Source organism: Rhinatrema bivittatum, chromosome 8, assembly GCF_901001135.1.
Source record: "Rhinatrema bivittatum chromosome 8, aRhiBiv1.1, whole genome shotgun sequence".
Taxonomy (NCBI): domain Eukaryota; kingdom Metazoa; phylum Chordata; class Amphibia; order Gymnophiona; family Rhinatrematidae; genus Rhinatrema; species Rhinatrema bivittatum.
Window position 1 is genome coordinate 117,180,049 of NC_042622.1, and position 27,139 is coordinate 117,207,187.

Consider the following 27,139-nt stretch of genomic DNA (forward strand, 5'->3'; position numbering starts at 1 on the left):
CCTCCCAAATATTCCTCAGCTAGACTTCAAACTGCCCTGATCAATGTCCCGTTAATCCCCTCCCACTCCTTTCCTGTTCTCTACAATATCTCCCTATTTCTAGTGAATGCCAGATAGATCTCTAAAAAAGCCTCCATCATTTATGACTTTCTTTCTGTTAACATATCTGATTGTTTTTGTCTTACTGAGTACTGGGTCACTGAAGGGGACACCTCCTTACTTAATCTATGCTGCCCTTCAGACTATACTTTCCATCATCCTTCCTGTACCTTTGGTCATAGGGATGGTCTTAGTGGTTTTTCATAAACCCACTTGTCTGTTTTCTTTATCTCCTATTATTATTATACCCCGTCCTTTCAAACTCATGTTACTCACTAGTCGTAACTTTGATCTTTGTCTTATTTACTGCCTGCCTACTCTCTTAGCACACAATTGCTCCACCTTGATTGAATTTCTATCAATTTCTCTTCCAAATCCTGAGAGAACCATTATACTAGGTGATTTCAATTTACACATTGATCAAGTTCCCCTTTTTCACTCCACCGATCACTTCCTTAGTATCATGACTGCTTGTGATTGGCAGCTATTCTTACATGCCCCCTCTCACAGAGCTGGCCATACTCTGAATCTACTTCTTTTTAACCCCTATTACGTTAGTCTTGTCACTATTAAATTAGTTATTTCTCCTATCCTTGGTCTGATCATTATTTAATTAATGCCTTCATTTCATTTAATTTTCAAACTTCACCTTGCGAATCATCTACCATTAAGGTCCATAAATGGAAGCAGATAGATCTTGAGACTTTCAAAGAAGAATTCCTTCCTTTAATCTCTGCTCTTCCAGATGCCAATATTAATGATGCAGTCTGCTTCTGGAATTCTGCTCTTACCAATATATTGGACAAGATTGTGCCCTTGAAACATTTTTCACAGAAACAACTTTCATTTGATCCCTGGTTTACCCTCACTCTCACTTTACACAAAAGAAAACTATGTCAACTTGAGTGTAAATGGAAAAAACAAAGAATCCCAGATGCTCTTGCTCTATTCAATAAACAACTCACTGTTAATTCTGAATAAAAGAAATACTATTCCAAATGCATCCAAGCTGCTAATAACAACCCTAAAATCTTATTTAACACTGTCAAATCTAATACTAATCAGCCGTCCTCTAGATGTAAGTACTCTGAGGTTAACTCACTCCAAGAATTATGTAACTTCTTTGGAAATCATTTTCAGCGTAAAATTCAGATCTTAATTGACTCATTCCCGGTGGCTACTACCACTGTTCCAACTATTGATCCCGGTTTTTCCTGGGACATTTTCTGTTATGCTCGGGCTGTATTCTGGTGTAGTGAACACCACCTTCTGGAGTGACTCCAGGTAGAGAGAGATAGGGATGGCTGGAAAGTCTCTGATGATGGTGACAGTGGAGCAGAGTAAGACTGGAAGCAGTGTCAAATTCCAGGCTGGGTCAGGGCAGGCAACAGTGTCAGAGTCCAGGTTGGGTCAGGGCAGGCGGCAGGCAACAGTGTCAGAGTCCAGGCTGGGGCAGGGCAGGCGGCAGGCAACAGTGTCAGAGTTCAGGCTGGGTCAAGGTACCTAGTAGTAAGGCAGAGAGCCCGAAGGCCACACACGCACGGCAAAGCAGAGAGCCCGAAGGCCACACACACACGGCAGGGCAGAGGGCCCGAAGGCCACACACACACACACATGGCAAGGCAGAGAGTCCGAAGGCCACACACACGGCAGGGCAGCGGGCCCGAAGTCCACACACGCACACAGTAGGACAGCGGACCCGAAGGCCTCACTCACACGGCAGCGCAGAGGGCCCGAAGGCCACACACACACACGGCAGGGCTAGGAGCCCGAAGGCCACACACGCTCACAGCAGGGCAGAGGCCCGAGGACCGCACGCGCAGTAAGCAAGGCAAGGCAGGGCAGAAGGCCCGAAGGCCACACACAGCGCAAAGCAAGGCAAAGCAGGGTAGAAGGCCCGAAGGCCACACACAGCGCACAGCAAAGCAAGGAAGGCTAGAGCAGGGAGCCCAAGCGAGCTCGATGCCGAAGCACCGAGGGAACTGCCAGGCAGGGTTATAAAGGGAAGTCCAGAACATAGAGTGAACAAGGAAGATGGACTGGGCCCGTCAGGAGAGCCTGCTCTAGAAGGACCCCTGGTGGTGAGGCGGTTGCACAGCAGCCATAGCTGTAACATTTTCGACTTTGTTGCTAGTACTGAAATTTCTAACATTATTTCAAAAATGAAACCTTCATCTTGTGCTTTTACTCCTTGTTCTACTACTTATTCAAACTTGTCAAAGATGACATTGTCTTATCTATTGCCACATAAACAGCCTATCTCTGTCTACTGGTATTATGAAGATTCCTTGAAAACTACCACTGTCATTCCCATTTTAAAGACTCCTTCCGCTTCTTCTACTGACTATAACAACTATCGACCTATTTCTTTACTCCCTTTTCTTTCTAAAATAATTGAATCAGTAGTATTGAAGCAACTCACGAGCTACCTTGATGAACATTCTTTGCTTGATAATACCAATTTGGATTTTGCCCCTACCATAGTACTGAAATTCTTCTTCTAACTAACACTGTCACTATTAATTGAGGTCTTGACTCTAGGACCTCCTATGTGTCTATCTTTCTCAATTTATCTGCCACATTTGATGCTATCAATCATGAAATTCTACTTTCTCGCCTTAAAAACATTGGTCTCTCTGGCCTTGTTATATTGTGGTTCACACCCTATTTACAAAATTGCTCCCAGCAAATACACCTATTTATTTATTTATTTATTTATTTATTTATTTAATTAATTCTGTTACTTCCTCTTGGTTTCTTCTTCACACTGGCATCCCTCAAGTTTTTGCTCTTTCTGCTGCACTATTTAACATCTATCATACCCCACTCTGCCAGATTCTCTCCACTTTAGGAGTTTCCTACTGCATATATGCTGATGACATTTAATTTTACTTCCCTACTTTGCATTCTTGGCAATCCACTCTCCAGTTTATCACCATTTGCTTATCCTCTGTAAAGGCCTGGCTATTTAATAATAAACTCTCATTAAATCTTTCAAAAACTGAAATCTTGATATTCCGTACCTCCTCATTTGATAACATTCCTAATACTATCTCCATAGACAACAGAGCTATTAACATCTCTTTTAATGCCCATCACCTTGGCATTTTCCTTGATTCTAAACTTGTCATGCAAGCCCACATCAAATCCTTAGTCAAATCATCATTTTATAAACTATGTCTCTTCAGACATGTTAAGCCTTTGTTTGATCCTGCAGCTTTCCAAACTGTACTGCAATCATTAATACTTCCGGCCTCGACTACTGCAACTCTCTATACCATGGTTTACCATTATCTTCAATTAAACGTCTTCAGCTATCACAGAATGCTGTAGCATGCCTTCTGACTAACACAAAATTACATTTACCAGTACACAATCTCATCCACAACACCAGTCCATGGTTATTAGCAATTCTTCATTTCTACATTTCCTCTTGTAATCTTCGACCACAAAACCAACTTCTCCACCAAGTTCCTTCTCCAAAAGCCACGAGACTCAATATGACAAGATAACGGGCTTTTTCCATCTCTGGTCCTATTATATGGAATTCATTACCTAGTTCCTTAAGAATTTTAAATAATAAAAAAGAATTTAAGAAAGCTATAAAACACCATCTATTTAAACAAGCTTTCAAAGACCTTCTTTGATTTTATCTTTGTCCAAATATGATAGTCTTCAATATCGCTTATTATGTTGTGTACATCTGTAGTACTCGATTGATATAGAATTAGTCTAATTATTTTATTATTTTAATTATTTAGAATGTAATAGTGTATTATAATTAGTACTCTTATTATGCTTGTTCTGCGCCCCTCGGAGGGTGCAGAACAAGCTTGTTCAAGCCCCTCGGAGGGCGCAGTTGTTAAAATGTTTTAAATAAATAAATAAATATAATCGTGTATGTGTGAGAGTCAGAGAAAGAGGAAGTGTTTATGATAGCAAGTGTGTGTGTGTATGTGTGTGAGAGAGGAAGTGTGTATGAGAGTGTGTGTGTGAGAGATATAGAGTGAGGAAATATATATGAGAATGTGTGAGTGAGCGATATAGAGAGGACGCGTGTATGAGAACATGTGTGTATGTGATAGAGAAATAGAAGAAAGGTATATGAGAGAGTGTGTGTGTGTATGTGTGCATGTATGTCAGAAAGAATACATGTTTATGAGTGTGTGTGTGTGTGTGTGTGTGAGAGAGAGAGCATATGCGTGAGAGGGAATGTGTATTGTGTGAGAGAATGAACATTAATGTTACTGAATGTGTATATGTATGAGAGGAGAAAGTTTGTGTGCCCCCCAACATCACACACACACCCCACCCAACTATTCCATATGATCTCAGGGCGATAGGAAAACAAAAGTTCCAAGATATGGACAATCGGGAATTTTATCCTTATGAGTTTTTTTCAAAATCATTTTTATTATGACATAGGAGGGCAGACAGTAGAAAAGTGAACTCATGACCAGTGAACAAATACAAAAAGTCAACATATCACAAGCTTGTCTCTGATCAGGAAACAAGAAAATAGCTACAAGCCCACCTCCACCATGTGTTTTTAAACACAATGCAGGACCCCAACCCACCAACAACAGTTTAATTCTCAGTCAACTGCAGGCACAACAATGTTCACACTTCATGCACTCATCAGCACGCTCCCCCCCCCCCCCCCCCCCCCTCCCAGTATCAGTCATCGTAATTGAAGTCCCCTTATAATCCTTCAGTTGCCAACTTGGAGAGTATCCCAAATCCACAGGCCTGGCTTGAATCCCTGGTGACAAAGCTTCATAAAAATATTGCCATATGGAAAGATATTCCTTCAAAACCTTACGGTGTAAGACACAAAGTTCATATCTCTCCATTTGCATAAAAGTTGTCATATGCTCCCTCCAGAAAAAAATTGAAGAAGCAGCTTCAGTAATCCATTCCGATAAAATACACTTCCAAGCCAATAATAATGTTGCTGCAATAAAGACATATTGGCTTTTTGTAATAGATAGATAGATCCATGGACCGGAATGATTTTGTTCCGCCCAGTAACAAAACATTCCCTTGGAAAGGCAATTGAATAGATGTACATCGACTTATGGAAGTAAGAACCTCCTCCCAAAATGACAAGTTCTTATGACATGTCAGGAAAAGATGACTAAAAGAGTCAGTATCAAGATTGCATTTATGACATTCATATGAATCTACAAACTCCATTTTATGTAAGCGTGTCTTGTCAGCCTGATAAAGATGCAATATTTTAAACTACATTTCGTTGAGGGGAACCACTATATGTAGCTTCTGCGTTTCCAAAAATACAAGTCGCAAAGCTTCCTCTGTCACCGTACCACCAATTTCCCTCTGCCAATAATCCGCCAGTCTGCTTAAAAAGGAAGAATCTAATGCGTGGTGCATGGCTGGGCCTTGCACATGCCCCCACGCATTTTAGAATGGGCCCACCCACACGCATAACCCCCCGATACGTGCACAAGTGCGGGCCTGCTGAAAGGGGTGGGCCAGGACAGTGCCATAGATGCTGTCCCGGGGAAGCATGTGCCGGCAGCCAGCCGGCGTACGGAGTTTACTTCTGCTCCAAAGGAGCAGTAACTACAAAAATAAAAAAAAATGGGGATAGGTAAGGTAAGGTTAGTTTAGGGGTCGGGGAAGAGCAAGTAAGGATAGGATTAGGGGTAAGGAAATTCCCTCCCATTCTGCTCCTTTATTGGAGCGGAATAGGAGGGAACGCCCGCTGGGGTACTCTGTTGCACCTACCTCAATGCTGTTGACTCTTGTGGCTCCAAAAGCCAGTCTGTGAGCCACAAAAGAAGAATGCTGTGTCCTGCTACGTCCACAGCTCCACTCTTTGGGGCACACTGCAGCCAACAAAGCGCAAGGAATCGCATGCACATCAACACGCACGCGTAGGTTTTAAAATCTACCCTTAAGTGAGAAATACTAAAATAGTACCATTGAGCTATCAAGTTTTCCCCCCTAGCAATCTGCTCCAACTCATGGGCTAATTTAATCTCTAGCTTAATCAGGCCTGTGGACAACTCCAGAGATTGAAAATAGTGCCACATTTGTAAGTACCCATAAAAATGTGTCTTTGGGATATGATAATTTATCTGTAACTGCAAGAAAATTTATCTGTAACTGCAAGAAAATTCCTTACTCCTCATCCACCAACTGCCGCAAGAAAACAATCCCCCTGATTTTCCAGTCCACAAAAAACATGACAGTCCAACCCAGGTAAAAAACTGGGATTATTTAAAATCAGGAGAAAAAAGGAGACATTCAGTGACCTTCTCAAGCATCTCCTGATATGCTTCTAGGCTTCCATAACAGAGCGAAAAAAAAACATTCCCTTTCAGCTTCTGAGGCAAGGATGAAGGTGACAAAAGAATCAGCCCCATCGGTGACAACAGTGCATATGCACACTCAGTAACATGAATGTTCATTCTCTCACACAACAGTGCATATGCTTCCTCTAAGAAGTGAAAGGCATGAAAAGTGAATTTATCCTCCCAGTACTCACCTAGATATCTTATGTGTCATGCCAGATTATATATGAAAAAACTTGAGACAGCTAGCCCACCCTTATCTTTACTGTGAGTTAATTTATCATAGCCAGTTTTGGACTGTCATCCCCTCCAAAGGAAACAAGTAACCATAGCCTTGAGTCAAGCCAAAACATGGGAAGGTATCCAGCAGGCCAACATTTGTACTCTATAAAGTAGTTTAGGTAACAGGACCATCTTGAAAAGAACATTTCTGCCCATTAAAGAAACAGGCAAGTCTTTCCATATCTGTAACTGATGTTTGAAACCGTCAATTAAATCTCTAAAATTAACCTCATAGAGCTTCATCAAGTCCCTAGGGTCCCACATACCCAAATATTTAATTTTTTGAGGTGCCCAGCGAAAAGAGAAATTTCTTCGCCATTCATCCATCCTGATTCATGGCAGATGTAAAGAAACCATGAGTCAAAACATAATTTGACATTTTTGTCAATGGGGCTAGTAGTTGAAACTTAAGGATCTTATAAAATTCGGGTCCAAAACTGTCATTGCCAGTTGCCTTTCCACTTTGAGTCTGGTAATAGCTCAAAACACCTCTTCCTCACATTTCGGCTTATGCAAGTTAACCGTCTGTGCTGTAGAGACAATGGGAAGAGATAGCCCCTTAAAAATTGAATCCCATTGGGTCACATCACAAGGCTTCTCATCATACAGAGTTTGGTAGAAGGACCCTAAATATATCTAAAACCTTTGTCATTTCCACAACAGGAATGCCAAATCTATCCTTCAACCCCATTATATACGCCTTTTGCTGTGGCCCTTCATTAAATTTGCTAGTAGCTTGCCTGCTTTATTACCAAATTTGAAAAGTTGAAATTTAAAATGAGTAAGAGACCGCAAAGCTTTATGATGAAGCAAGTGGTTTAAGATAACCTGTGTGTCCTTCAATAACTGCCTATGATTTCCGTCATAAGAAATGGGACCACATCTGTACTATCTCTTAATAGATTAGTGAAGTACAATATTTCAGCATCTTGTGTTTACTCTGTATGACCATGTAAGCAATAATTCCCCCCCTCGTTACAACTTTCCCGGCCTCCCAAACTACAGTGGAGGGTTGAATCTGGTGTGGCATTCAGCTTATAATATTTCTCGCATTTATTCCTTAAAAGTTGGCAGAACTCTTCATCTATAATCAAAGAGCCAGGCATTTTCCAATTAGGGAGTTGTTAGTACCATATCTGACTGGAGCATGGTCAGATATGGTACTCACACCAATGTGAGAGCTAAGAACTGCAGGAACAATTTTTCAGAAAGAAGAATATAATCTATTCTAGAATAGCTCTTATGTGGGTTAGAGAAAAAGGTAAAATCTTTTTTCCAGGATGTAATAATCACCAGATATATCTAACACCCCCAACTCCTTCATGAGGAGGTTTACTTCCTTCTCATGTTCCTGAGCTCTAGGAGGCCGAGACAGTCTGCAATCTTCAGCACTATCCCACAACCATACTGAAATCACCACCCAATATCAAATGATAATCAGAAAAGGAAAGAATAATGTTCAGCAAGGAAGAGAAAAAAACTCAGCAGAATAAACATTAGGAGCATAAATACATCCAAGATGATATTTTCTTTCATACAAAGTGCCAGCTATAAAAAGATAACAACCCTCTCGATCTTTTACTGGCTTAGCCACTTGAAATGGAAAGTCTTTATGAAAAGGATAGCAACCCCTCGCTGCCTCCTTGAATATGAAGCATAATGACAGCTACCCACCCAATCTTTTTTTAGCTTTAAGTGTTCCATATCAGTGTTGCGGGTCCGGTTGCGCACCTCACGACCAGACCCTTACCTTCGCTCTCCTGCGGGACGCCACCCGAGCCGCCGGATCCGCTGGGCCCGTTCGGGCCTGCTTTGCGGTGTCTCCACGAGGGAGATGCCGCCGAACTCTGCTGGCCCCGCCCCCTAGGCTCGCGTGCACGCGTGGAGAGCACCCTTTTAAAGGGCCTCCGGTGCGAAAGCCTTGCCGGCCCCCCGCGATGACGTCAGACGCCGGGGGGGATTTAACCCCGGCGTCTAAACCCGGAACTTTGCCTTGCAACGTGGTCGACTCCTGTGAGTAACTAGTTGCCGTTTGTCTGCCTGCCTGACCCTGCTCGTCTGCCTGCCTGCCTGCCCGATCCTGCTCGTCTGTTCCTGTTCGCCTGCCTGCCTGTCTGATCCTGCCTGCCTGTTCCTGTCGCCCTGCCTGCCTGCCTCAGTCGCCTGCCTTGAACCTGGTCTGTCTACTCGTCTACGCCTTCAGCCGCCTGCCTTGAACCTGGTCTGTCTACTCGCCTACGCCTTCAGCCGCCTGCCTTGAACCTGGTCTGTCTACTCGCCTACGCCTTCAGCCGCCTGCCTTGATCCTGGTCTCCTTCTCGCCTACGCCTCCAGCCACTCTCCTAAGTCCCAGTAGCCCGGGTCCCTACGGGCTCCTCCTGGGGGGACCGCGGGCTTCCAGGGCGAAGTCACCTAAGTCCCAGCGGTCTGGGTCTCCACAGGACTCTCCTGGAGGGGTCACGGACTTCCAGGGTGAAGAGCCTTTCTCCTGCAGCGGCGGTACCGCCTACCGACTTACGCCATCAAGCGGAGATCCACATCAGTCCCTCTCCGCCGGTCGGTCCAAGGATCCACCTCCTGATTTCCAACAATCAGACAGGTGGGTCTCTTGCAAGCAAGCAATGTGTACCTTCTCCTTTTTTAACAGTATAAGCAGTTTAGTGCGCTTCACTGGTGAGTGAATCCCATCACCGTTCAAGGTGGCAATGTCAAGCTCACCTCCTTTCATAAGAGCCATGAGTTAACCTTATCAAGGTACTCTATATGATCAAAACTGACAAGAGATGAGTCTCTGCTCCTCCCTCCAGCTTAGGTGCAAAGAGCACAATCCCACTGTCAGCCCAACATATCTTGAGACAGATTTTGTATTAAATACCTAGGAATCTCTCGCCCAAGTTTTGAACTTCATAAAAAATCACAGCCCTTGTAAATACCCACATCCTCTCCCAGGAGGTTGAAACTGGTTGCTTAGAAAGTTATTCTGTCTAGAGACAGCTGTATGGGAACATTGAACAGAGATCATTATGTGTTTTTATATATAGGATTCTTAGAGGGAGGGGAAGCTGCCAATCATGACTGAGTTAATTAGCAAAATCTTGGGGGGGGGGAGGGGGGGGGTAAGGGCTTATGGGCTTGTGCCCTGGATCTTTTAGGTACCTAGCAATACATCTGCTTATGTGCATAGCTGCATCATAAGTCACCCCCAATGTTACAAAATTACCCTCTCTATGGATAAATGTACACTCATCAGCTAATGTTCATTATCACATTCTCTATGAATATTTTGGTCTGTGTAGTTTAAGTCTTTTAACAAATTATGGGCCTTATTTACTAAGGCTTTTCTCCTACTCTGTGACTATGGGAAAAATGCTTAATAAATTAGGCCCTATGCTTGCAAGCAATCTAGTTTTCAGAGTTGTTCCATTTCCATGATATGCACTATAGTGCTATAAGAATTAGCAAGCACTCTGGAATTTCTTGTGATTGACTGAATGCGTTGTCAACTTCTCCCCTTGATGGGAGTCAGCATAAGCTTTATGTATATTTATATCTCTATTTCACAATTGTAAGGAGGATCAGGATGTTTCATATTACAAAAATGTAACATTGCAAAGAATTCTGCAGAGTATGTACCAGGCAGTACCAAACATATCTGATTAAAAAATGCTTGGCACTTATGCTTTTCTTATCTTGAATTCATACAAGCAATTAGCACTTTATTTTCTTGAAAGCGAGTCTCTCCAATATCTTAGTCCAAGCTAATTTTCCTAATTTAAAATTTCCTCACGCCAAAATAATAGATCAGTGCGTGATATGAAAATAGGTGAAACTGCAACTTCACCACACATGCAGAGTTTTAATAGCGAGACTAGTCCAGGAGAAAACTTGATTCATTGCAGAATGTGAAATCTTTTATTGAATCAATGAAACAATTATCTATAAAAGACATCACACATGAGTTTTTGAGATCCCTTCTTCATGGCAGATCATTGCTTTAGGATGAACTGTCTGTGCACAGGGATATGGGTTCCTGCAGTCAGTACTACACACTTTGCTTGCCAGTGCAATTTATTGACTATTTTATCCTATCTATAACAGACCCAAAATAATGCAATCAAGCAGGTCAAGCTATTGAACTCGCAATGGGAAAGATTTCTAAACCAAGTTGTGATGATTAGATTCAAATGAAGTACTTAAAAGGGTACTTACTACTTTGTTGTCTGATTTAATGGCATGAGGGTCTCTTGGCTCCAGGTGGTCACAGATGCACCCAGTATCCAAGGGAGAAAATCAGAAGTCACAAGCAGTCTGGGGAGTCATAACTCTTCAAATCAGTAAGGGTGACTTTATAGTTGATACAGAGAACATTTATTACACATTATGGCCATCAGAAGAAATGGGGTAGAAAACTTGTGTAAATTTAAAAAAAGTGCTTTGATATAATAAAACTTATTGGGTGCTACCATTTCTCAATTCAGGATACTGTATCATTTCTATGCAGATGGCACACAGCTATTTTTTGTTTCTTTCTTGTCTCTGTATTGTATAATTTTCCTAATAGCCAGCCATCTCTTTGATTTTGCTTCCTGTATTACTAATCACAGCCCCAAACTGAACAAGAATGAGATTGGCTTCCTTCCATTTCTTCTTTCCCTCTCTTCCTATTAACTCTTATTCTATTACTCCTTTTTCTACTGCAAGGAACCTGAACATCTTCTCTGAACATTTCATGTTATCATTCAAATCGTATATCTTCAGCAGCAAACTAATGTTATGTCTGCTTATTGAACATCTAGTGCACATACACACCCCCTCAAACAGACGATCTCTCTCTCTCTCTCACTCTCTTTCTCTCTCGCAGCCCCCCCCCCCCCCCCCAATACAGGTTCCCTCTCTCTCTTGCACACATATATTCGCTCATACAGGCTCCCTCTCTCTCTCTCTTGCGCTCACAAACACCCCCTCATACAGACTCCCTCTCCCTCTCTCTCTCACCCCCCCCCCCCATACAGGCTCCCTCTCTCTCTCTCATACATGCACATCCCCTCATACAGGCTCCCTCACTCTCTCTCGTGCATGCACACACACACACATACCCCCTCATACAGGCTCCCTCTTTTGCACACACACCCACACAGGCTCCCTTTCTCTTTCACACATACACTCAAACAGGCTACCTGTGTGTCTTTCTCATAAGTTCCCAGTCTCTCATGCACATACACATCTCTTCACACTGGCTCTCTTTCTCACACATACACACACCCTCACACACGCTCCCTGTCTCACATACACACAATTCTCACTCACACTAGCTCCCGATCTCTCACACATATACAAACTCCTTCACAATCTCCTCACATAGTGGGATGGCCTTCGCTCATGGCATGCCTGGTCCTGCTTCATCTTTGCCACAAGTGGGATGAGCTCCACTCACAGCACACTGGAGCCTGCTCCTTCTTTGCTGTGAGTGGGACAGCTTCTGCCAATAAGAAAGTAAGTAAGAACTACTTGGTTAAGGAGTTATATCCTACAAGTGATCAAGCTTCTATGTTTGGCAGCTGGGAAATATCCTTGCAGTAGAGACAGGAATAACTTGGCAGATAGGACTGATCTTTTTCTGTCATCATCTACTATGTTAATATGCAATAAAGTGAATATCAAAGGCACCTTATCTGCCCTGCATTAATATGACATCTGTATTAGCAGCAGTGTTAAGTACAGTGGTCCTTCCTTATAACAAACAGTGTGTGAACCAACAAATTAGCTATAAAAGGCTAATTTGTTACAATAAAGAAGGTCAACTATAGCAATTAATGCAAGAGAATTACTTTTAGTGAAAGTCTATTATGAAGCAGAGACCACTGTGTAACTTAGTAATAGTAGCAGAAAAAAACTCTCTCTATATACATACCCAGATATTGGTTACAACTAGAGATGTGCAGCAGTAAAAGGATTCAGTTCGAGCTTCGTTTTTGGCCCACCGTGGGAAATTTTGTTTTTCCTGTGGTTCAAGCTTTTTTTTGGGGGGGGACCTCGATTTTCAGGCAAGTGCGCACTAATGGAGTTAGCGTGCTAATTCCTGTTAGCGCGCGCTAACATTTTAAAGTTAGCGCGCACTAACCCAAAAACCAAATTTTTCTGAAATTTTGGAAAAATTGCTTTTGTTTTTCGGTTCTCCCGAACTAGGACGAATTAGACAATTTTGTTGAAATTGTCTGATTCCATGAAAAACAAATGCACATCCCTAGTTACAACTAATATTTTCCATTCCATAATATTTTCCATATATTTGACTATAAGAAACTTACAGCAGGTGGGAATTTCTGGGTAATTAATAGAAGTGACTGGATCATAGAACTCTGCCCAGATCTATATTAGACAACAGGGAGTCGCAGAGAAAGCAGATGGTTTAGGACCCATGGCATTGATGTTGGAAAAGCTTTCTTGGCACAAATCTACAGGAAGAATCCAATCATTAAATGTTACAAAAGCAGGTGTTATGTTCAGCAGTCCATGGGCTTCCCCCCATGAACTGCCCCCATGAACTGCCACTCTTACCTCCAGCCGCAGGGAAACACCATTGGCGCACCATGCCACCTCCCAGCAATGAGAATGCTATCTGCCACCCACAAGTCAGAACGCTGCTATTACCAACATGCCATGTCTTCCTTGGCATGTGTGTGCACCTCTTGCCATTGCTGGTACTTAAATGGACCAAGGTAGGAAAGTCCCCGTGGCCCCTAATGATGACATCCACCCATGGCCTTATAAGAAGACAGAATTCCAGACACAACTTGCCTCAGCAACAGGTCCAGCTGCTCTTTAGTAGTGCGTGTTGCTCTCAGCATTCTAGACTTCATCCAGCTATCTTCAGCCTTCATCCAGCTTGTTCATGCACTTGCCTGCCTGCCCTGCCTATCCATCTCTCTTCTCCTCCTTCAAATGGATACCTGCTTTTGACCACTGCCCGCAACCCTAATATGCCTGACTGCTGCCTGGCTCTCACCACTGCCTGGACCCTGGATACAGCTGACTGCCACTTGCATATAACCCCAGCTATCATGAACCTTCTTGTCTGCCAACAACAGAGACCTATCTAAGTCTTGCCGGCCCTAACACCCAAAGCTTCAACCCAAGGGGAACATGGCTGGTATAGATGAAGGTCCTGACAGTCTCAGCTTCACCTGGGTCCACCTGCAAGTTGCATCAATCTTGCCTCAACGCAAGGGTCCACAGACACAACAGATTGTGGAGACCATGAACTTAGTGGAGTTGATGTCACTGCAGGCTATCCTCAGCATAGCTCACTGGCTGCAAGACCAACAAGGTGCTCTGGAACTCCTGGCTGTCGCCATAGACTAGCTCACCACCCAACTGGACACCTTGACCACTCCTGAGACACTGTTTCCATCTGTACCAGTACCATCACCTCCTTCAGTGCCCAGTCGGCCAGTTCTCCAGTTGCCAGCTTCACCCTGGTATGACAAGAGCCCCAAGAAATGTTGGGGGGTTCTTGAACCAGTGCAGAATGCACTTCCAGTCACAAGCTTCACTATTTCCCTATGACAAGGTAAAACCAAATACATCCTCTCCCTTCTTGATGGAATTGCCTGGGCTTCCCCCCTCTGGGAGTGAGGGTATTCCCTCTTGCTTGACCTGCAACAGTTCATGGAGCATTTTCATACCATCTTTGAAGATCCAGGTTGTGCAACAGCAATAGCCTCTGATTTGCTCCACCTCCATCAAGGCTCGCAAACCCTGGCTGAATAAGCAGTGGAGTTTTGTACACTGGCTTCTGAGCTAAACTGGTGAGAGAACATTTTAATCGCTATCTTCCTAGAAGGCCTCTCTGGGAAAGTCAAAGATGAGCTTGCTGCCCAGGATCTTCCCATTTCACTAAATGCTCTCATTGCCCTAACTGGCAAAATCGATTGTCGTTTGCAGCATAGGGCTCGAGAGACTCATCCAGCATGGAGGAGTGTGTCACTAGCGCCTCACTTCCAAAATCCACCCTCATCCACGACTGCTACACCCTCAACATCTCCTCCTCCAGAAGAGCCAATGCAGTTGGGACACTGCCATTTGGCCCCAGAGAAGAGGCTCCATCACAGATAGTAGGGCCTCTGTCTCTACTGTGCGGCCCAAGGCTATGTCTTAGCCCAATATCTACAGAGGTCAGGAAACAAATGCCTAGGATCTTTTGGGGAGATGACCGTATGCCTTACCATTCCATCTCCCCAACTCTTCCTGCTGGTCACACTGGAACTGGGATCCATATGTTTCCATCCACACCTTTGTAGACTCCGGTTCCGGGGGAAACTTAATTTTGCAAGACCTGATCAATCAACTCCAAATCCCAATAGTCCACATGACTTTACCTCTGATAATCTTCTCTGTCTATGGAAATAACTTCTGGGCCAGGTTACCCAAACCATGGTGCTTATAGCCTTATGCACTGGGGGCCGGATTTTAAATGCCCTGCGCGCGTAAATCCGGCCGGATTTACGCGCGCAGGGCCCTTGTGCACCGGCGCGCCTATTTTGCATAGGCCGCCGGCGCACGCAGAGCCCCGGGATGCGAGTAAGTCCCGGGTCTTCGTAAAAGGGGCGTGTCGGGGGCGTGTCAGGGGTGTTCCGTAAATGACATGGCATTTCGGGGGCGTGACGCGGCATTTGGGGGGCGGGCCCGAGGGTGTGGCGCCGGCCCGGGGGCGTGGTCAAGGCCTCCGGACCAGCCCCCGGGTCGGGTGATGGCGCGCGCAGATTTACGTCTGCTTTCAGCAGGCGTAAATCTGCCAACAAAGGTAAGGGGGGGTTTAGATAGGGCCGGGGGGTGGGTTAGGTAGGGGAAGGGAGGGGAAGGTGGGGGGAGGGAACAGGCAGCGCGCGCTGGGCTCGGCGCGCGCAGGTTGCACAAATGTGCACCCCCTTGCGCACCCCCCTTGCGCACGCCGACCCCGGATTTTATAAGATACGCGCGGCTCGCACAAAACTATAAAATCTACCCCTGGGCTTCTGCATGAGGAGAAAGTCAAGCTTCACAGGATTTTCAGAGCCGTCCATCATATTAAACTAGGTCTGCCATGGCTCCAACAACATCGACCACATTTCGACTGGTTTGCCTCACAACTCGCCTGTTGGAGCCATGTCTGTACAGATTCTTGCTTGGTGCCAGTAGGACCTCCTCCTCTAGTGACCATGGATTCCTTACATCTGGCACGTCCTTCTTAGTTTGCAGACTACAAGGATGACTTCTGAAAAAAGAGTGCTGAAGTATTGCCTCCTCATCACGCATAAAACTGCGGCATTGAGCTCATCCCAGGCACCAATCCTCCATATGGATGGGTTTACCTCCTATCTCTCCCAGAGATTCAGGCCATGTCTGCCTATATTCAGGAGAATCTGGGATTTATCCACCCTTCCTATTCCCTCGAGGGGACTGGAATCTTCATCATTGCAAAGAAAGATGGATCGCTCAGGATGTGCATAGACTACCATGGTCTGAAAACCATCACTAAGGACCGTTATCCATTGCCTCTAATAGTGGAGCTCGAGGTTAGGACTTTTCAGCTTGGAGAAGAGACGGCTGAGGGGGGATATGAATGAGGTGTTTAAAATCATGAGAGGTCTAGAACAGCTAAATGTGAATCAGTTATTTACTCTTTCGATGATAGAAGGACTAGGGGGCACTCCATGAAGTTAGCATGTGGCACATTTAAAACGAATCGGAGATTAACGCACAATTAAACTCTGGAATTAAACGCACAATTAAACTCTGGAATTTGTTGCCAGGGAATGTGGTTAGTGCAGTTAGTATAGCTGGGTTTAAAAAATGTTTGGATAAGTTCTTGGAGGAGAAGTCCATTACCTGCTATTAATTAAGTTGACTTAGGTAATAACCACCGCTATTACTAGAAAATAGCCATTGCTAATACTAGCAACAGTAACGTGGGATAGACTTGGCTTTTGGGAACTTGCCAGGTTCTTATGGCCTGGATTGGCCACTGTTGGAGACAGGATGCTGGGCTTGATGGACCCTTGGTCTGACCCAGTATGGCATGTTTTTATGTTCTTAACGATATTCCCAAAGTGTGAAACATGCTCAGCCCTTGTTAAAAATGTTTCATTTCTGTCTCGCCTTCCAGCCATCAGTGATGGAATAGAGAGCATTGACACAGCAAGAGTTTTGGCTTGTGGATGACTGGTTTAATCTAGGCAAGAAAACTACTGGTGAAGAAGATCTAGAAAGCTAGTGCACAGAAGCACTGTAAGAAGTAGGGATGTGTGAAGCCCGAACCTTTTGGTTCTGGCTTCGTTATCGGCCCGCCACAGGAAATTTCGTATTTCCTGCGGTTCGGGCCTTTAAAATTCGGGGAGACCTGAATTTCATTTTAGTGCGCACTAATTCCTGTTAGTGCACGCTAACATTTTTTCCTGTGACTTGCAATTCAGTTCAGTGATCTGGCTAACTGATGTTTGTTTAAAGTTTCCTCCCCTTGGGGGTTTTATGTGAACCTGTGCACATTTGACATAGGATTATAAACTATTTTTAAGTAAAGGAAAGTTCACTAGTTAAGCGGAAACACACAGCATATAAAGTGGTTATTCTAAGATCTACCCTCATGATGATATAATGGAACAAACTGTTGTATTGCTGACTACATTATATATTCTTCTCCTGATCTGCTGCTGTATTTAAGATAAGGCTACTGATGAACAGTGTTTAAGAAATATAAAAGATTCCAAAGGGTGGATCACAAAGAAGAATATCTGGTGGAACTGAGGGAGACGAAAAAAGTAATCAAGAAAGCAAAAAGTCAAGCGGAAGAAAGTGTTGCCAAAGAGGTAAAGTGAGGTGACAAAACATTTTTCAGATACATTAGAGAAAGGAGAAAAGTCCAAGTGGTATAGTGAAACTGAAAGGTGAAAAGGCAGAAGAAATGGCATAAATATTAAACAAATACTTCAGTTCGGTGTTCACTAAAGAGGACCCTGGAGAAGGACTGTCGCTAATTAACAAGAAACTGGAGGGGAGTGGAGTAGATGAAACTCCATTTACAGAAGATAATGTATGGGAAGAGCTAGGAAAACTGAAAGTGGACAAAGCCATGGGGCCTGTTGAGGTTCATCCCAGGATACTGAGGGAGCTCAGAGATGTGCTGGCGGGTTCGCTGCATGACCTATTAAATAGATCCCTAGAAATGGGAGTGGTGCCGAGAGTGATTGGAGAAGAGTAGCGGTAGTCCCGCTTCACAAGAGTGGGAGCAGAAAGGAGGCTGTAAACTATAGGCCGATTAGCCTCACCTCGGTGGTGGGAAAAGTAATGGAGTCACTGCTGAAAGAAAGAATAGATGCCTGAAATTCCCTTCTGGAGGAAGTGGTGAAGACTAAAACTATGAAGGATTTCAAAGGGCATGGGATAAACACTGTGGATCCATAAAGGCTAGAGGATGGGAATGAAGAGCAGAGCCATGGGGGTGGCTTGCTGGAATGGTGGCTACTACCTGGTGAATGCTACCCTTACTCAATAAGCCTTTACACGGTTAATGTAACTCCAACATTGCTCTCTGCTTCAACGGCAAGGGGAAATGTGGAAAAGAGGATTTGAATTCAGACAACAACCAACAAGGACTGAACTGCACAGTCTGGGTAAACAAATAAGTGTGGAGGTAGCTTGCTTGTTGCGGAGATTGCTACCCTAAACCAATTAAGCCTGATACTTAATTTTGAATGCATAAACACTTAAACAGCATTGCTCTCTGCTTCAACGGCAGAGGGTGGCAGGAAACTCGAATCAAGCAGTTACCAACAAGGGCCCTGAACTTGGAGGTCGGTGAAACAGATAAGTATGAAAAATAAGTGTGGGAGCTTGCTGGGCAGACTGGATTGGCTGTTTGGTCTTTTTCTGCTGTCATTTCTATGTTTCTATAATCCATACCTGAATCCCACCTCTTCCTCTTTAACTCTCCCTCTCCGCTTTCCTACCTTGTCATCCACTTAGGTCATCTCCTAGGTCCTGTCTTTAGAATCACCCCTTGTCCTTGTCCCCCTCCCCCCCCCCCCCAGTCCTCACTGCCCGTGTTCTTTTTCCATACTTGTTGTGCCCTGCTCTCTTTTATTGGAGAGTTGTAGGATCTTTTTAGATGTTTGAGTAATGATATCATCAGTTCCACTCTACTTTGGCAAATATGGGGGGGTGAGGTCTGGCTACTGGACTATGGCAGGGGTAAGCAAACTTGGGGGGGGGCCCTCAAGGGGGATATGAATGACCCTGAAGGGGACAAGCTAGCTGACTAATCAGGGAAGAAAAAAAGTCTATTCTGTCAAATCTTAGTGCTGTGGAGGCAATGCAAACTCAAGAGGGAGGGAGCTGCAAGACCATAGTGACATCATTGTAAGCATGCCATGGCTTAGTCATGCATCTCTTTCAGTGGGTTGGAAAGAGGAGCAGCTAGCTTTGGTGGGCCCATATGGGGAGCTCCTTACTCTTTGGCAGAACTGGGTATGAAAGGAGCCACTGCAGTGTTACAACCCATGAAGAGCTGTCACCTGGTCTTAGCTTGGGAGACATTCCTGCTGCTGTCATGTCCCTATCCAGGGAGAGAGATCACAGCCAGTGTGCACTTGGAGGAAAATAAGTGGTAAGGGGAAACAAATAGGCAAAGAGGCCAGAGAGAATGAGGAGGTGGGGAAAGGAGAATAAAGGCAAAAAGTATAAAAAGTAAAATAAGTGAGGATGACTGAGCAAATATTCTGGGTTGGAGCAAAAAGCCCACTGACTCCAGCCTTTACTAATGCAATCTCAACTTTTATTAATATAAACAGAAAATCACATAAACAATAACTGCTTACTTTTGCAGTATGCTTCAAACACAACTTCAAAGAGAGTCAGGAGTTCCTTCCTCCTGGAGAATTGGGGCTCTCCTGATACCAGTTGGGCTCACATTCTAATTCCCCTCCCAGCAGAGTCCCACCCATAGAGCTCTCTTCCTCTATAGGGTTTAAGGTGGACCAAGCTAAATGCCTGGTCCCGCACAGGTTAAAAGGGGAAAAATAGAGTCACTCCATCACAGACCTGTTGGTCTGAGCATTTTCATTCCCACTGGATCCCATTCAGGGAAGTGCCTCACATCCCCACTCCCTTTCATCTTGCTTCACACCAGCTAGGCTTGAGGTTGGGGTTCTACGGTCATGCTCACCCCAACCTATTAGGGTTATCCCAGACAACACTATGACTACCACCCACTGTGCCCTTTGACCAGTGTGCCCCCCAGTCCTTTAATTGAGTCCCTTGCTAACTCCGGGTTCTAATCTTGTCTCAGCTGGACTCTTTGAACTGGCTGTGGGACAACATATGGTGGTTCCTTTGATACCAGTTGTGAGTGATCTCCGGCATCTGGTGCCTCCTCTCTGGCATTCCTCTTAGTGCCCTATGCTCACTTTCCAGCGCCAGTCTCTGTTTCTTCTGTAGTGCACACATTAGGTCCTCTGCATTGCCTCTCTCTGGGATCACCGTAGCACCTTTCTCTTGGTTCTCTGCAGCAGCGCCTCCATCTGGATTTTCTGTGGTATTTCCATCTGGTCTCTTAGCAACACCTCTGTCAGGCCTCACTACAGCATTTGCATCTGGCCACATGATAGCGTCTTCGTTTGGTCTCTCTGTCTCCATCCATTTTCTCTGCAGAACCTGCATACAATGCAGAGGCCAGTTAGTGTTGCAACCAGCAGACAATTCCTTATTGCCCCTTTCTGGGTAGTCTGTTTTGCCTTCTACAGACCAGGCTATGAAGCTCCACCATGAGCTTTCTGGTTTCTCCAACTCTGTCACTGCAGGATTAATCCCTTGGTACTCCTCCTGCTCAGTTGCCTTCCTCTCTATGGGTTCTTGCCACCCAGTGTGTTTTGTCTAATCTCATTGCTGCTTTCAACTCTCTCTGGAGTGGAATCCCACTGAAGGCTTGAACTGCATTCTAGTGACTCACTCAACTGCTGTGCGCCCTCTGGATTCTCTGTGGTGCCTCTCTCTACTCCCAGGCAGCGCAAGCTCTCTTCTGCACAGGAAGCAATGAGAGCAAGTTGTGCTTCCTGCCTCTTCTTTTTCTTAGCCCAGGATAACTGGCTCTTTATGAGACTCTCCTGTACCCACCTTTGCCCTTTCAGAAGGCCCTGAATCAAAGCTTGCATACTTTTTTCAGTCATGTTTCCACTTATTGACTTCTGGTACTTAGTGAAGAGCCTGAGCTTACTGCTGGAGATTACACCCTGCACACCCACTAGCATTTTCACTTTCTTCTGGGGCCACACCCTGTTCCAGCCATAGGGTACAACTATTTTTCTCTCTTCTTTAGTTTATTTTTCTTCAAAGGTAAAATAATAGTTAAAAAAAAATGACCTGCCTTTCTGGCACTAACTTCACTAAGTACAAGCCCTAATTCAAACGGAGCTTCCCTCCTTTGTTTGCTGAAAACTTAAACCTGGATTTTCTCCATGCCCCACAGACCACTCTCTGTTTTAAATGTAATTCACTTTTTTTTCTTGCGTGTACTTCTTTGAGCCAACAAGCTTTTAATTTTCAGTGGTCTGCAGCCCTAGCAGCAATTTTCTTCTGTCCCAGCCACCTTCCTTAGGCAAGGTTACACAAGTTTTTTTTTTCTTTTTGCTCTCCCCTTGGAGACTTGGGGTTTTTTTTCCTGTGCCAAGCTTAGAAAAAATCCCACTTCTGCTGCCACCATGTGTGAAGATGACGAAGCAAATATTCTGGACTGGAGCAGAAAACCATTAGGGATGTGAATCGTGTCCTCGATCGTCTTAACGATCGATTTCGGCTGGGAGGGGGAGGGAATCGTATTGTTGCCGTTTGGGGGGGTAAAATATCGTGAAAAATCGTTAAAAATCGTTAAAAATCAAAAAATCAAAAAATCGGCACATTAAAACCCCCTAAAACCCACCCCCGACCCTTTAAATTAAATCCCCCACCCTCCCGAACCCCCCCCAAATAACTTAAATAACCTGCGGGTCCAGCGGCGGTCCGGAACGGCAGCGGTCCGGAACGGGCTCCTGCTCCTGAATCTTGTCTTCTTCAGCCGGCGCCATTTTCCAAAATGGCGCCGAAAAATGGCGGCGGCCATAGACGAAAAAGATTGGACGGCAGGAGGTCCTTCCGGACCCCCGCTGGACTTTTGGCAAGTCTCGTGGGGGTCAGGAGGCCCCCCACAAGCTGGCCAAAAGTTCCTGGAGGTCCAGCGGGGGTCAGGGAGCGATTTCCCGCCGCGAATCGTTTTCGTACGGAAAATGGCGCCGGCAGGAGATCGACTGCAGGAGGTTGTTCAGCGAGGCGCCGGAACCCTCGCTGAACGACCTCCTGCAGTCGATCTCCTGCCGGCGCCATTTTCCGTACGAAAACGATTCGCGGCGGGAAATCGCTCCCTGACCCCCGCTGGACCTCCAGGAACTTTTGGCCAGCTTGTGGGGGGCCTCCTGACCCCCACGAGACTTGCCAAAAGTCCAGCGGGGGTCCGGAAGGACCTCCTGCCGTCCAATCTTTTTCGTCTATGGCCGCCGCCATTTTTCGGCGCCATTTTGGAAAATGGCGCCGGCTGAAGATGACAAGATTCCGGAGCAGGAGCCCGTTCCGGACCGCTGCCGTTCCGGACCGCCGCTGGACCCGCAGGTTATTTAAGTTATTGGGGGGGGGTTCGGGAGGGTGGGGGATTTAATTTAAAGGGTCGGGGGTGGGTTTTAGGGGGTTTTAGTGTGCCGGCTCACGATTCTAACGATTTATAACGATAAATCGTTAGAATCTGTATTGTATTGTGTTCCATAACGGTTTAAGACGATATTAAAATTATCGGACGATAATTTTAATCGTCCTAAAACGATTCACATCCCTAAAAACCATACTGACTCCAGCTTTTTCTAATGCAATCTCAACTTTTATTAATATAAACCGAAAATCACACTAACAATAACTGCTTACCTTTGCAGTATACTTCCAACACAACTTCAGAGAGGGTCAGGAGCACCTTGCTCCTGGAGAAGTGATGCCCTCCTAATCCCAGCTGGGCTCACATTCTTATTCCCCTCCAAGCAGGGTTCTACTCACAGAGCTTTCTTCCTCTGTAAGATTTAAGGTAGCCCAGGCTAAATGCCTGGTCCTGCACAGGTTAAAGGGGGGAAATAGGATCATTCCATCACAATAAGAAAATCAAACCATGAGAAAATAAAAAAAATAAGCAAACTAAGAAAACTGACAAAAATAAAGATAAAAATAGGACACAGTGGTAGAAATAGTTAAAAAGCAAACAAGAAAAAAGTTGGGCAGGGTAGAATGGAGCTTGTGTCAGCTCCAAAAAAATGTTGACTGCCACATACATTTTTTGAAAATTTTTCCAGCCCCTACCATTGTGATGTGTGCTCTGTCTGGATATGGATTGTGTTTCTCTGTGTTTATCTGATTCACTATGCTCTGTGAGTGTGGTCTGTATCTCTGTGTGATGTGGTGTGACTGTCTGTGCCTATCTCTGTATCTGAGTGTGGTGTATCTACCTATATCTCTCTTTCTGTGTCTGTCTGCATTTTTCTGTCTAGATGTGGTATGCCTGCATCTCTGTGCCTGAGTGGTGTTGGATTTCTGTCTCTCTGTGGGGTGTCTGATTCTGGATATGGAGAGTTTTTGTCTCTCTGTCAATCTGAGCAGGGGGTAACTGTGTCTGTGTCTCTCTGTGTCTGGATGTCTGTGAGGTATCTATGTCTTTCTGGATATTAGGTCCACTGAAAGACCTGTTGAATAGATCCCTGGAAACAGGAGTGGTGTCACAAGATTAGAGAAGAGCAGTTGTGGTCTTGCTTCAGAAGAGTGGGAGCAGAGAAGAGGCTGGAAACTACAGGCCAGTTAGCCTCACCTTGGTGGTGGGAAAATTAATAGAAAAGCTGCTGAAAGAAAGAATGGTGATCTATCTACAATTGGGTGGGTTGCTGGACCTGAGGCAGCATGGATTCACCAGGGGAAGGTCCTGTCAGACAAATCTAATAGATATTTGTGATTGAGTGACTAGAGAATTGGATCAAGGAAGAGCGTTCGATGTGATATACTTGGATTTCAGCAAAGCTTTTGATACAGTCCTGTATAGGAGGCTTGTGAAAAAAATGAGAAGCTTGGGAGTGAGTGTGGATTACAAACTGGTTGAATGATAGGAGACAGCATGTCATGGTAACTGGAACCTATTCTGAAGAGAGAACTGTGTTAAGTGGAGTGCCACAGGGATCGATGTTGGGACTGGTTCTGTTCAATATCTTTGTGAGCGACACTGCGGAAGGGATAGAAAGTAAAGTCTGTTTGCAGAGATACTAAGATCTGCAACAGAGTGGACGTGCCTGAAGAAGTAGAGAAATTGAAAAGTGAATTAAGAAAGCTTGAAGAGTGATCAAAAACTTGGCAACTGTGATTCAAGTTTGCAGCCGAGTAACAAAGAGTGATTTAGCACAGTCTCTAGCCTATCTCTCTCAAGCCCCTGAAGGAGATGGGTATCATCGAAACACTGGCAGTGCTGGGCAAAGGGCACCAAGCATGATGACACATCGAGCTGCATATAAGATAAGTCAAATAATTTAAAACATGTACAATGATGTTATTCCTTCCTGGAGGTGAGCTGATAATACGAGAGAGTAATGGATATGTAGACTTCTAGCTGAAGAAGAAGAATTTTATGTGCACATATAAAAAGGACTTTAAAAATTGATGTTGGATATATATAAAAAAATGTACTAGGATAAATTGAGGGTTGCAGCCAGAAGGTTGGCTAGGACCCCTACACAAGATACTGGACAACAGAGATTATTAAGAAGTAAGCTCCACACATTTTTCTTTTGATGTTTGATGTATTTCTAGGGGAAAGTTTGATGGGGCTAATGGTATTTTATAACTGGGATTCAATGCCAAGAAGTGCAGAGTCGTGCATCTGGGGTGCGGTAATCCAGAAGAGCTATAGGTGATAAGTGGTGAAAGATTGATGTGTATGGACCAAGAGAGGGACCTTGAGGTGATAGTGCCTGGCAATCTGAAAGCGGTAAAGCAATGTGACAAGGCGATAACTAAAGCCAGAAGAATGCTGGGCTGCATAGAAAGAGGAATAACCAGTAAGAAAAAGGAGGTGATGATGCCCTTGTATATGTCCTTGGTGATGCTTCACTTGGAGTACTGTGTCCTGAGTGCATGTGACACAAACACCCTGCAGTGCCACTGGCCAGAAAGCTCACTGTTAATACTCTGTGCCCTGATTGGCCCTGGAGACAGAGAACTTACCCTGCGAGTTCTGGAATTCTCCAGTCTCAGCTGGAAGTACAGAGGGAGTAGATTTCTGTGTTGAGGCCCTGATCAGCTCCCATGGACAACCTTTTCCTGACTCCCCAGGCACTACAAGGTAGTGAAAAATGTTTAGCTAGTTTCTACAGTTTAATCCTTGTTGTTTTACCTGTTTCTGTTTGCAGTTTAAATCTTTTATCCGTTCACTGTTCCTACTTTTTCTTAATAAATTTATTAGTTTGTTAGCTCTGCCTGTCTTGGACTGACTAAAGATCCTGATGGTGTGTATGTTTGGTCTGTGGGTGTATTTATAGGAACTTGGTTGTGAGGGGTCTCAGTGCCTCCCACCAGGGGATAGCTTGCAGGTGGGGAACTTGCCCAGAGGCAAGCAGAAACCCAGTTGGTGGGTGGGAGGTTGCCAGTGTAGAATCACGAGCACAGGTACAGGCGGGCCTGTGCAGTGGCAGGACCCTTGAAGTGGCCACAGGGTTACCCTACATGGATAATAGGGATTGTGCTGCAGTATTAAGTGACAATAGTGTTATGTTTCTGGCTGCTGTACAGCCTCCCCTTCACCAAAGAACCCTGTGAGCATATATTACATGCTGGTCAAGTTTCTCCTTTCCACCTGCACCACACCCAGAATCTAGCCCTACTTAACCCTGTAACCCCTCTTTCCCCATCTGAAAAAAGATATAGTTGCACTGGAGAAAGTGCAGAGAAGGGCGACCAAAATAAGTGGCATGGAACGGCTGACCTATGAGGAAAGTCTATGGAAGTTAGAGCTATTCAGTTTGGAGAAGAGACGACTGATGGGGTATATGATAGAGGTCTACAAAATCACAAAAGGACTTGAACAAGTTAATGTAAATCGAATGTTTACTCTCCCAGATAATGGAAGGACTAGGGGGCACTTCATGAAGTTAACAAGAAGCTCATTTAAAACAAATTGAAGAAAATTATTTTTCACTCAGTGCACAGTAAAGCTCTGGAATTCATTGCCAGAGGATGTGGTTAAGGAAGTTAGTGTAACTGGGTTTAAAAAAGGTTTGGATAAGTTCCTAGAAGAAAAATCCATAAACTGCTATTAATTAGTAAGCAATAGTAGCTTGAGATTTATTTAATGTTTGGGTACTTCCCAGTTACTTGTGACTTGGATTGGCCACTGTTGGAGACAGGATACTGGGCTTGATGGACCCATGGTCTGACCCAGTATGGTATATCTTATGTTCTCTCTCTCTCACACACATGTTATCTCTCTTTCTCATATGAATGCTCTTTCACGCATACTCTCTCTCCCACAGGATACTGTAGATATAGGAAATCAAAAGAAATCAGATTAAGGGTCAGAATGTAATGTGGTAAATCAGACTGGCATATCATTGACTAAAGGGAGTCACTATAACCTGATCAGATACCTATAAACATGCTCAAAAGTATTGTGCAACGTTGGTTATGTTAGTGAAAGCCAGGTATTTCATGGTGATTGTTTTCTAGCTCTGGTCACAGACTCTCAGGTAAAAGGATATGAGGGGAAGGGAGATAGGGTATAAAGCTCTTAGGTGTTAATTGGCATTGAAGCTTAATTTCATCTATGGTTACCCATAAGGGATAAACAAAGCAAAATGTTAGGTCTCATATAAGGGATGATAAATAGTATAGTAGGTGTCAAGTGAGGAATACAGCAACTGCTCCAGGAATAACTGATGGATAGCTAATTATCAGTTACAACTGCAGGAATACTGGGTGTGTAATATATATTATTTAGCTTGCTAATCCTGACTGGATTCCACATTCTTTCTGCAGATAATTCAGCTCAGAGAGGTGGGGGGGGGGGTTAGATAGGGCCGGGGGGGGGGGGTTAGGTAGGGGAAAGGAGAGGAAGGTGGGGGGAGGGCGAAGGAAAGTTCCCTCCGAGGCCGCTCCGAAATCGGAGCGGCCTCGGAGGGAACAGGCAGCGCGCGCTGGGCTCTGCGCGCGCAGGTTGCACAAATGTGCACCCCCTTGCGTGCGCCGACGCCCGTATCTTATAAAATCCAGCGTACTTTTGTTCGCGCCTGGTGCGCGAACAAAAGTACGCAATCGCGTATTTTTTAAAGATCTACCCCTAAGAGTTTGTCCCATAGATGTAAAATGGG